Below are 13,648 nucleotides of genomic sequence, written 5' to 3'. Positions count from 1 at the left end.
TTTTGTTAATATTTAAAAATTAAAATTAATAAAAAAATTTAACCAATAATTTAAAAATAAAAACTAGTTTTAATGTTTAGAAATTTTTAAACTTAAAATTACCAACATACAGAACCTTAGTTATTACTCAAGGCATAATTATTTGTAAATGGGATTCAATCAATCTACCTTTATATATAATTTGTAAGTTTTTATTCTTAAACAATAATATTTTTAGGTATTATTTCTATTTCTCATTATGTCATGTGACTTTTCATACCTTGAATATTGTTTTTAATTCAATTATTTAAATTTTATATTTTAAAATTTTCATGATTTATTTTTAATTTGAAAATTATATATCTTTAATTTAGTCTTATTTACTTTCATAAATTTTTTATCATCATCATTAAAATAAAGTATTTATAATTTTTTAAAAACTTTTTATATAAAAAATAATTTTAATTTAATACTAGTTGTGAGAATGCACAAGAAACTTACTAGTATATGAATCAAATTTCATTAGTTTTCTTGATTTGCTATTATTCAATTTTGATCATCATTATACATAACTCTAAATTAAATTCAGTGCCAATACCAAACATGGAAGCGAGTAAAAGTCAAATTTTTGGTTTTTGATTTTCCAATCAAGTTTAGTGACATGATTCCGACTTTTATGTGAGCCTTGCGCAGCAGAATGCTAATGCTGGCTTTGAGCCAACAATACCATTATGACAAAGCAGTAGCTTAGCAATGATTGAGTTTTATTGTAAACCCAACACGTACGGTAGGTATCACCCTTCAGATTCATGCACCTCATGTACTTCAAAATATTGGTGCTGATAGTAAAAGAATAGATCATTGTGTATCACGTTGTGGTTGCTTGTGTGAAATCGTGCTTTGATGTTGTATAACCAATTGTCTAACACTTCTCTTTTAACTTTGTTACTTCAAATATATGAATAGTTTTTTTAGGGTCTGTCATTTCTTTGCTTTGATGACATTTATCATGCAAAATGGTTTGATTTGGTTTGGTTGGGTGTCATTAAAGTTCCAGTTAATGTCCAATAACAATCAAACATTCGGATTCGGTCCCCGTCTTCCGTAATTTTTTCACAAACTTTTCAATTTCCTTCTGAAATATAGAACCAGCGCCAATGTCAACTTCAAAAGCTGCAGTGTGCATGCTATCAAAGTTGGTAGAGAAACAGTAAGCAGAGACAATGAACTGAGTACTAATTAACGTCCGTTAAATTTTGATGACATTTGAATATTACTGGGATGTGTGTAAAGTAATCTTCGTCACAAATTTTATTTGAAACATGTGTTACAAGATATGGTACAATGACCTAAACGAGCTATTTGTTGCAGATGCACCTAAGAGGCAAAATCTTGATCAACTAAATGCTGATAAACAAAGCAAGAGACTATTCCACAGAGCTAGAGATAGATATAAAGAAATGTAAGTAAAACATTTTTAACTATTAATTAAAATTTATTATAAATTATGCGAGTTTCATTATTTTTATGTATATGTTTTTTAATTTTTTTAATTTTAGATAAATTTTAATTAATTATTAAAAGTATATTAAAAAAAACTTTATTAAAAAGTATGTTATTAGTATTTGTCTTCATTAAATAGGCATGTCTCTCTTGCTGCCAAATAGGTTTGAGGGAAAGCACACAAAATCTTTTATAAAAACATACTACAGGATGAAAAATAAGTATTTAATTGGTTGTTTGGAAATAAGAGTTTTTTAAGAGAGGATAAATTTTTTATTTTAAATAATGGCGTTTAGAATTATTATTTTTTAAAATATAAATATAAATTAATATTAACTTAATTTAATTTATTAATTATCACAAATAATACATAATTTTTTAAATTTTAAATTAAAAAATATGTATTTTCTTTCATTTCCTCCAAAATCTGTCTCCCAAACGTATCCTAATTAAATTGGCAAGGAGAATATAGCAACAATAAATAGGTGTTCTTGTAAGTACTGTTAGCTATAATGATAAACAATACATGTAGAAATGCATTGCAAATGGTGTTTCTCAATGGCTTGTGGGATTATTTTGGGATGTAAAAATATTTGGACACTGTTCTCTTCGATCATGTGGGCTCAGAAGATCATATCTCATGCGCAACATTAGTTGCTAATCTAGTCAGAGCTTTCTAAGTTGTATGTACTGGTCTTGAGGTCTCATGGCAAATTAAGAAACGTGTGTCTTAAGCCTTGAATTGAGGAGGAAAGTTGAGGTTATCATGAAAACTAAGACTAAAAGGCAGCTAGAGCCATCAACAGAGAACTAGTCTATATGTAAGATTTCTAGGAATTGATAAACATGAGTGGAATCACATTAATGCGGTTTTATAAAAGCATTTTGCGATTACATTTGTTTAATTTACCTTCAACACAACATATTATTTTCAATTACACAGTAATAGTATAACTATCCCTAGTACCTCATCCACTACTTTAAAAAAAGATACTCAAAAGCCCATTAGTCTTGGTCCAAGCACAATAGTTGACATCAGTAAAGAGAAATCTAAAAGAAATACTCAAGTTACTATCCGTTTGAAAGATTACATTCGCTATTAGCCACATGTAGGGACTTTTGACAATAGGACCAATTCTGTTATTTTATATAAAGTTTAATGATTCATAATCTTCTTTTATGTTTTTTTTTTGTTATAGTGCATATAACGCACTCTTATAGTATTGAGGTATGCAAAAATGAATTAAGAATATTCTCTCTCATTATCTTCTTCTCTTCCCTCTGTACATCCCTTTCGTTGGTGCTTTCATTGAGCTCCTTTCTCCCCTCCCATGACTGACCATTCTGCAGCTCTTCTCAACATCGAACGTCAACTTGAGCAATCCTCCTCTCCCACGCAAATTTCTCCAATATACTTCATGAATTAGCCTAACGCACCTCCCACCTTGAAAACAAAGAAACCATCACACCTATCACCAACACCCCATCTCTCACAAAACCCTTTCGTTTTGACCTCCCTAACTTCGACAGATCTAATGCCTTGGGGTGGATTTTCAAAATCACCCAATTTTTCAGTTATCACCAAGCTCCACCAGAGCAACGCACCCAGATCGCTTCGTTCTATTTGGAGGGACCAGCTCTAGCTTGGTATCAATGGATGTTCAACAACGGTCTCCTCACATCATGGGAGTCCTTCCTTAGAGCACTTGAACTCCGCTCTGCCCCTTCCAAGTTCGATGATCCGATAGCCACTCTGTGTAAGTTGTCTCAAACTTAATAGTTGGATGAATACCTCTCTGAGTTTGAAACAATTTCCAACCACATATCTAGTTATCCCACCAGTTTTTACATGAGTTGTTTCACCTCTAGCCTCAAACCCAATCTACGTCGTGAGGTGTTAGTTTCACAACCCACTGACCTTCCCTAGGCGATTGCCTTTGCTAAGTTACATGAGGATAAACACAGACACATTCCCTCTCCTTTCACCCACTTTCCAAGGTTGTCAACCCCACCACCACCAACCCCTACACAACCATTAAAACCACTTCCCCCTCTCTTGCCTAGCCCTACATCCAAAATACCAACAAAAAAGCTCACAGAAGCAGAAATGCAAGCTCGTAGAGACAAAAACCTTTGTTACAACTATGATGAACGTTACCACCGCGGCCATCGATGTAAGACCTAATTTTTCCTGCTCGTCTTGCAGGAACCCCCCGATACACCTGACCCAAGTGATGACACAATTCTGGATCCACCAGACGACTCAAACCTAGAGGCTGGGCTCATAAGCCTACACGCATTATCGGGCTAATGGACCCCATGTACATTCTATTTCACTAGATCTATTAAAGGCTATGCTGTCCAGATCCTCGTGGACAGCGAGGCAACCCAAATTTCATCCAGTAAAGAGTTGCTCAGTTCCTTCAGTTGCCTCAATAGCCCACTCACTCACCTCTTCGTGTTATGGTTGGCAACAGAGATTTCCTTCCATGCTCCACCATTTGCTCAAATACCACCATAACATTATCTTCTCTGAAATTCTCAGTGGATCTCTATCCTTTGGAACTCTCGGGTACTGATATTGTTTGGGGAGTGCAATGGTTAACTCAAATAAGCCCGTTTGTAATGGACTACACAGGCCTATTTATGAAATTTATGTGAGACGGCCATTTGGTCGAACTAAGAGGAGAAACAAGCCCAAATCCCACACCCATTCCAGTCCAACAACTAAAGAGACTACATAACACTCACTGGGTTGAGGCCCTATTCCAACTGACCCTAGCGCCAAACCCAGTACACCTTGATACCCCCACTATCCTAAACACATTAACCTTACAAAACCGCACCACACATTAACCTTACAAAACCGCACCACACATTCAAACATACTCTTCCTCAATTCATGAATTACAAGATCTTCTTACCAAATACTCTATTTTTGAACCATCAACTTCACTCCCACCTTCTTGACCAACAGACCACCCAATCACCCTATTACCCAACACACCTCCAATATCCGTTCGCCCATACAGATACCCCCACTTCCAAAAACAAGAAATCGAACAAAAGGTCCAAAAAATGCTTGATTTTGGTTTCATAAAACCCAGCACCAGTCCCTTCTCATCTCCGGTGCTCCTTGTAAAGAAAAAGGATGACACCTGGCCTTTTTTACGTAGATTATCGCGCACTAAACACCGTCACTGTTAAAGATAAATTTTCAATACCCACCATAGATGAATTACTAGACGAGTTGGGTCAGGCAGCTTGGTTTTCAAAGCTGGATCTCCTTTTTGGGTTCCATCAAATACTCATGCGTCCGTCGGATTCTGTGAAAATAGCATTCAGAACACATAACGGGTATTTTGAATTCAAGGTTATGCCCTTTGGGCTTTGCAATGCCCCCTTAACCTTTCAAGCCACAATGAATGACCTCTTTCGCCCTCACCTACGATGATTTATCATCATCTTCTTCAATGATATACTCGTCTACAGCCCGACCCTTGATGCTCAGATATCCCACTTAGAAACAACATTTCAATTGCTGATGGATAACTATTTTCGGCTGAAAGGGTCGAAGTGTTCAATAGGGCAACAATCCATTCATTATCTCGGGCACATTGTCTCGAGTTCAAGCGTACAACCCGACCCTTAAAAAATACAAGTTATATTGGATTGGCCTTTGCCTGCTTCAATCATATCCCTCTGCGGATTCCTTGGATTAACTGGATTTTACCGTCGCCTTGTGAAAGGATATGCATCAATTGCATCCACTCTTACAAACCTCCTAAAAAATGACAATTTCTTGTGGTCAGAAGAAGTATCTATGTCCTTTCAAGCACTAAAAAATGCTCTTACAAATGCACCTGTCTTGGCAATTTCTCAATTCGACCATGTTTTTACGGTCCAAACTGATGCATCAGGTTCCGGCATGGGAGCAGTACTTTCACTGCAGGGTCACCCAATAGCTTACTTCAGCAAACAATTTTGTCATAAACTAAAAAATTCCTCTACATACATACGAGAATTATGTGCCACCTCTGCTGTCCATAAATGGAGAAAATACTTATTGGGTCGCCATTTCGTCATACAAACAGATCAACAATCAATTCGAGAGCTAATGACTCAAACAGTTTTGACACCAGATCAACAAACTCATCTATCCAAGCTCTTGGGTTTTGATTTTGAAATACAGTATAAGCCCAAGAAATCCAATAACGCAGCAGATTCCCTCTCTTGCTTACCATCAGAGGACACTTTTCTAGTCCTCATAGTAACTCAATTGGCTTTCCTCGATGACCTTAGAGCTGCCCTCAATTCAAATCAAGAATTTCTTGACCTCGAATACAAACTCTCTACCTCTCCAACAAAGTTTCCCAACTACTCAGTCCACAAGGAGTTCATCTTGTACAAAGGAAGGTTATGGCTCCCTCATCTTGTATTTACATTCATCTATTACTAAATGAATTTCACTCCACTCTGACAGTAGGTCACCCAGGTACTCGAACCTTGGGCAAACTCCAGGCTAATTTTTACTAGGATATTATGAGGAAAGATGTTCACACTTTTGTGTCACAATGCCCCACATGTCAACAGACAAAAATACCCACCCAGAAAATACCGGAACTCCTACAACCAATTCCCCCTCCTACTAGATGCTGGGAAGATTTGTCCTTGGATTTTATAGTGGGTCTACCGCCCTATCAAGGACATACCATCATCCCTGTGGTTGTTGATCGCTTCTCAAAGGCAGCACACTTTGGTATACTACCAACTTCTTTCAACGCCACTAAGGTAGCAAAACTTTTTGTCAACATGGTTTGCAAACTACATGGTCTACCGTCCAGTCTCATTTCTAATAGAGACCCAATTTTCATCAGTCATTTTTGGTGGGACCTATTCTGATTGAGTGGCACAAAATTACGTATGTCTACTGCCTATTACCCTCAAACTAACGGGCAAACCAAGGTTACAAACAAAATACTACAACAATACCTACGGTACTTTGTCCATCACTGTCCTTCATTATGGGGCAAGTATCTAGCATGGGCTGAATGGTACTTTAATACAACACCAAATACTTATACAAGTCTCACACCTTTTGAAGTAATGTTTGGACGTCCACTACCCTCCAGCCCTCACTTGTTGCTCAATGAGTGACACATCTAATGCTATTGTTCAATTCGAGTTGTCCAACAGGGAGAAAATTCTACGCAAACTTCACACAAACCTGCATAAAGCTCAATTGGCAATGAAATGCTGGGCTGATTCCAATCGTCGTGACCTACAATTCACGTTGGACGATTGGGTCTATGTTCAACTTCGTCCTAAAAGACAAATATCAGCTAGTAGGGGATGCTTTAGCAAGCTCCACAAGCGTTACTTCGGTCCATTCAAAATCACACAAAAGATCGAGAAAGTTGCTTATAAACTAGACTTGCCTCCTGTTGCAAAAATACATAACATATTCCATGTGTGCCTCTTAAAACCTCATCTCGGACCGTCCCCACCTCAACCTTTTCCCTTACCTCTTGAGATTGTGGACAACGAACCAATCCTTGAGCCAATCGCCATAGTCGACTATAAAACAAATGACTCAGGCACTTGGGCTCTTGTCCAATGGAAGGGGTTACCCCTCGAAGAAGCAAGTTGGGAACCATAGCCTCAATTACAATCCCAACTTCACCTTGAGGACAAGGTGTTTTTTGCACAAGCAGGAGATGATAGTATAACTACCCCTAGTTACCACACCCATTACTACAGAAGAAGGTACTCAAAGGCCCATTAGTCCTGGCCCAAGCACAATAGCTAACATTAGTGAAGAGAAATCTAGAAAAAATATTCAAGCTCCTATCCATTTAAAGGTTACATTTGCTATTAGCCACTTGTAGGGCCACCTTTGACAATAGGACCAATTCTATTATTTTGTATAAAGTTTAATGATCCAGAATCTTCTTTTAAGTTATTGCTTTTTTTGTTATAGTGCATATAAGGCACTCTTATAGTATGTATCAATATATGCAAAAATGAATTAAAAACATTCTCTCTCACTATCTTCTTCTCTTCCCTCTGTACACTCTTTTCACACAGTCAAAACTTGAAGCTACAGCGCCTTTAGCAAACTGTTACTTTACTATTTCAAAAGGCATTGCATTTTATTTATAATTATAACTTAGTCGTTAAAATTTCATTTAGATCACACCTATTTTATTTTTTATATGATATAATCTGGTAAATTTCAAAACTCTTAATTTATTTAGATTTATTTTATATTATTTTTCAAAATGATAATAAAAGATCTAATTTAAAATAAATTTGGATGATTTCAAAGGGCTATACATATGTTTTGGAAACATTAATTTTAAGAAATAATTATTTACTTAAGAAATTATTCACAATGATATTAAAAAACTATCATAAAATAAATTAATACACACACGTGTATATATATATATATATATATATATATATATATATATATATATATATTATTTTAATTTTATTCAGTATTTATATATGCCCATAATACTATTTTCTTAAAAAAAAAAAAGATGATAAAAATATCTCACTTTAAACTAGAATTCAGATTTTTTAACTTGTTATTTTTTAAAAACAAAAATGATTGTCTAACATCTCTTTATAATTTATAAGATGGGTGTAAGAAAGATAGAAATAAAAAGAAAAGAGAAAATGATAATAAACGATGTGATAAACGATATAATAAAAATAGAAAAAAATTACAAATATTAGAAATACTTTTTAAAATATGTCTCACATGACATATATAAAGGTCCGACACCAAGACATGCTTTGTCGAGGCTGTGGTGTACTTTTTTTTTGAAATTTTCAGAGGCAATTTCTAATTGTCTATGGGCATTTCCATTGTAATTTGAGCCATTATTAGGCTCGAATCATTGCTTCACAAGCATTGGCCATTCTAGAATGTCTTGCTCACCACTGCTTAAACTGAAGACATTTAAGAAAGATACACACGAGTGTGGTTAGATAAAGAAATTTTAAGGAAGTAATGTATCTCTTTAGAGTAGTTAAAATATTTATTTAGTGCTCACTATTAATTTTGCACTAGCTCTTGAAGTTTCCAGCCACTAGGGACATATCTCTCACTGTGTGTGATTTTATTTATTTAAATTAATATATTTTTTACTGAAACCAATCTTAGTTATGATGAGTTCTTATAATTTGGTAAATATTTTGTTTGGTTTGGTTGTTCAAACCTTGTTAGCAATACTAACGTGTTTTTCAAATTTTCTGCAAAATTTTACTATTTTTTACGGTTTAAGATACAGGGTGATTTGGACCATTAACCCCGCTTATCTAATTACTAGAGTGTTTGGCTTTTGATTTCTCCAAGATGGAACTTTCAAAGAAGAAGCCAACAAAGATGCCTATAAGTAATTAATTACAATTATTTAAAATAAGTAATTTTACATCTCAAAAATACTTGAAAGATAATATTTAAATAAAACTAAATAATGTAAAGAATTAGAATACGTCCTTTTAAAGTGTATATACTTGGCCAAGCATCTAAATTATACCACTAAATGTTTGTTTATAAAATATACGGTTAAAGTACATTATAGTAAAGTTTTTGCTATAAATGTCGTGTATTTTCAATCTGATTCTTATGATTGTCTGAAGTTAAAGAAGAAAGGTTCACATCTTTTCGAACCTAACTGTAGTGAATTGAGTTGTTAGAGATAGGAGTAGAGGACATACATGTCAGGACAGGCACAAACCCTAGGTGCATGCCAACCTGCAAAGCATATGCGCATGAGCACCCTTCCTCATTTTCCTAAGCAAAATTGGTCTCTTATGTATCCTTCCAATTTGTCAGATTAGACATTCCAATAAACTATAGCCTATAGCTATATTTCTAAAATTGATGTTTTTACTTTGCGTGTCTAAAAACATGTAATAAAAAATTATTCATAATAAGCTTTTATTAAAAATATTGAGATATTATAATATGTAGTATATTACTAATATTAAATATTATATAATCTTTAATAAAATTGACGATTTTAAATTTTTTTAACATGCGTCATTAGCTACATATTTAAAAAATAATGTCATCTCACCCAATCTGTAAACATGCCCTCATACAGTGAATTTTGTATAGATGTTTTCTGGACAGATTATGTTGCATATTTTCCCTATAGGAATCGCAATTTTTGGGATTCTAAACCATGACAGCACCTGAGGTGATGTTTGTGTGTCCATACTGAATTCATGCGCAAGAGAAAAGATATAGTATCATCAGATATGAAGATTTAAGAACCATATCAAATTGGCAGGAAAGTAAATCCAAATTGGAGAGGGACAAAACTAGATTCTTTTAGAAAATTAACACATCTGCTAGATTCTATAGAGATGCATGTGAGCATATAGGTGAGTATGATGGGCTATTAGGAGAATATATAGAGAGAAAATTACTATTCAAATTGGGGCTAAAACTTTTCAGGGGTAAGTGATTTCAAGTCATGGATGAAAGGATGGAGGCATATCTGCCATACCAGCAGCTCCATGATTATTGTCCTACACAAAAAACTAATCAAGTGCTCCTCCACTACAACAATTAGTGCTTATATTAGTTAGAAAGGGAACAAAAGAAAGAATATATCCTGTCACCTTCTCTCTCTTTCTCCCTTTCTTGGAGCCCCACTTTCAGGTTGTCTATAAATTGACATGCACGCAAGACTATTTGATGAACCGAAAATTAAAGAACCCTGCTAACTAAGAAGATGGAGTACTGTGGATTTCCTAATCCCAGAACAAGAGATGTTTCCCTTCAGGAACTTAGCCAAAGGCTTGCTGAGTTTGCTGAAGTAAGAGGATGGAATCAATATCACAGTCCTAGAAATCTTCTTTTAGCTCTAGTAAGTCCCAAATATATGCCTAAATTGACATTAAAAAATTTCCTTAAAATAGTCCATTCCAAAGATGTTATGAATAATTTATGAAAATAAATTATGATATCTGTCAGTTGTTTTTAGCTTATTTAAATAAACTTTTCGATATAAGACAAAATAAGTTATTTTAGCAAGTTTTATGAATGAATTTATAATATAAATTATTAAATAAATAAATAATTAAGCTGTGTATCTATATCCATCATAAATGTTTTATACATATAGTTGATGGATACTTTTTGTACTGCAGGTTGGGGAGGTGGGAGAGTTGTCTGAGATCTTCCAGTGGAAAGGAGAGGTTGCAAGGGGATTACCCAATTGGAGTTCTGATGATAAGGAGCACTTAGAGGAAGAGCTTTCAGATGTTTTGCTGTATCTGGTGCGTCTTGCTGATGTTTGTGGATTAGATCTTGGACAAGCAGCTCTAACCAAAATATTAAAGAATGCTCAGAAATACCCAGTCACAACGCATGACCACAAAGCTACTTCCACCTAATACCCAACCCAATAGGCTAATACTAGCTAGTTGTTAATTTCTCGTTCCTTTTTCTTCATGTACTAGTGTGCTACTCGGAAAAGAAATAGCTGCATCTATGTTATACAACTTGTCTTATTTATTTATTTTTAGTTTTGTTGAAACAGAGTCCACTGCCACTTCAACCTTGGCCGTGTAAGAAGAGAAAATCTTTGAAGAAATAAAGTATATATTTTTAATAATTTGTGTTGTGTTGTCTAATAATGTAGTCATTTGTGTATGTTACCAAAAGGACTGCCAAGTGAAATGATTGACCGGTCGTGCACGTGCCTACCCAACAAATTCAGTGCATGAAAGATGAGATTATATGTTTTTGATAAAATAATATTCTATTTTCACAAAAATATTAAAAATAAATTATTATATTTTAAAAAAGTAAAGCTAATTCAAAACCTGTGGCTAGAACTACACAAGAACTTGAGAATGATGTTAAAATTTGGCCGCGTAATGAAAACATCCTTTTAAGTTGCAGTGCCTATTTCATATGCTGCGGTTAGGGAGTGGATGCATAAGCATAACCTGCGCATCACGTGATCCTGTCTGCATTCTAAAGACACTATCATTGTTATTTTTTGTGTTCATCTCTACCCAATAATTCGTCACCACTGTATTTGGTTAATTATTGTTACGGCATTTAAATCATGGAAGCAATCTCTTTCAATAAACTATGAATAAATTATAAAAAAGACTTACATTTTATTTTCAACTCATAACCTTAAGTATTAGGTCATGAATCTTGTCATTTATATATTTGTCAATTTTTTCACTACTAGTTATTACCTTAATTATTGTTTTAGTTTATTTATAACTTATTTAATTAAAATAAAGGTGTTTAATTGACTTATAAAACCATGTGTATAATTCTATACTAATAATTTTGGGATAGAAATTGTGGCATCAATTCATTGTTTTTCTATTTTGTTTTAACTATAAAAAAGTATTTTTATTTTTATTTTTATATTTCTCAATATATAATTAAGTATTCAATATTTTAAAACTTAAATTAAGATAATGCTAGATTTATTTTGTGTGTGTAGGTGAAGTTTTACTTAATTAAAAAGTAGTTGGAGTGGTCAAGAACTCAAGTTTATGACTGACCACAAATACCTAATCACTTTGAAGGCTGTAAGCGAAAATGACATGCCTTTTGAACCCAAAGGGGTTGAATACGGGTCTTTTTCCTTTAAAAATTTCGATGTGACAATTTATTTGATTTTAGTTAAGAATTCAAATCAATTAAATATAACTTAATTAATCTAAAGTATCATATAAAAAACAATAATACCTAAATTTATTATGGTAAAAATGAGTATAATTGCATATTAGAAAACAGTATAAATTACTTTAAATTATTATCAATAATTAATGCGTAGACTATTCTTTCGTAATGAAAACACGAGTTTTTTGTTTGAAATATCTGATTATGAAAGTTTCTCCTCTTAAAAATATAGATTATCATTATTTGTGGGTTGAGGCTTATCAGTTTGAAGATTAGGTTACCAAAATATTTGATGGCTGAATTGACCAAACCAATTTTTCTTGATGCCCTAGTTGGAGGCCCCGTCCCCGTTCTAGATTTGAAGCACCTGGGCACACTTTGGACCATTAATTGGCAAACGCTCAATTGGGGCACTTCTGCGCTGCACTTCCTTCCTAAACATAAATGATTGTTCCTGGGAATTCAAAACTTACCCACGAGGAAAGCTTTTTTTTAATATTCTCCTAATTATTTTAATTAATACTTAATTAGGGTGTTAAAAATATGTGTTAGACAGTGTATTTTCTCCCTCAATACCTGATCAATATATATATGAACAATGTTAATTAATATCAAGGCACACGTGCGTTTGATTAAATAAATTATTAATATCACCCAACCAAAAAAGAGGGACCCAGCCACCATAACTATGTGCCTTTTTCGTCAATACCATTAAATGAGAGCACACGAAAATACTAAGAGGGAAAGAGTTGGAAAGCATAAATAAATGAGTTTTGAGAGAGATCAAGAAAATGAGAAATGTTAGTTCCTTGCACGTAATGGGAGTCTCGTTTTATTTATTTTAAAGAATTTAAAACTGTTGATATATTAAGATAAGACGAAAGGAAAATAAAAGATAAAGAAAAATGAATTGTGATGATAAAAGTTGAGTTATGTATGTAATAAACATTATTGTAAAAAATAAAATAAAAGAGGAGAAGTTTAATATTTTGAAACGATGTTATTTATAATTTTATCAAATATTGCATATAATATTTGATAAATTTTATTGTATTCTCTAAAATGAGAAATATTTTATACTTTTTTATATGATGGGACGATGTTAGTGATTTGTTTTAAAAATTATATAAATATTTTTAATTTTAAAGTATTAAAGAAATCATAATCCTTAATTTAGAGAGAGTATGTAATATTCTCTTTAATTTCAAAAATACTATAATAAGTACTATAATATTTGGTAGCCTTATATTTTTACTAGAATAAAATGAAATATGTTGATAATAATATTTTCATTGAATTTGTATGAGCTAATGAGGCAGTTTAGGCTTTAATGGATTTTTTTTATCGAACTCAAGTTTCGTTTAGATTGAGTGCATAATCGTTGTATCGATCGTGAAAGTGATTAAAGCAGTAACTTCAATTGCAACTTACGTAGAATGTCATTAAGGATGAATTTGTAATAAGTCTAAAATATTATTTTAGGGT

The 13,648-nt window shown here is 33.3% G+C and overlaps 1 pseudogene; it reads left to right on the top strand.

Annotated features, from left to right (window-relative positions):
* Positions 1–10,241: 10,241 nt before the first annotated feature.
* Positions 10,242–10,905, top strand: LOC113874805 (annotated as a pseudogene).
* Positions 10,906–13,648: the final 2,743 nt, after the last annotated feature.

This window comes from Abrus precatorius, unplaced genomic scaffold, assembly GCF_003935025.1.
Source record: "Abrus precatorius isolate BTA unplaced genomic scaffold, Abrus_2018 Scaffold8, whole genome shotgun sequence".
Taxonomy (NCBI): domain Eukaryota; kingdom Viridiplantae; phylum Streptophyta; class Magnoliopsida; order Fabales; family Fabaceae; genus Abrus; species Abrus precatorius.
Note: the sequence above shows the minus strand (reverse complement) of the source record. Positions and strands in the feature narration are given on the sequence as shown.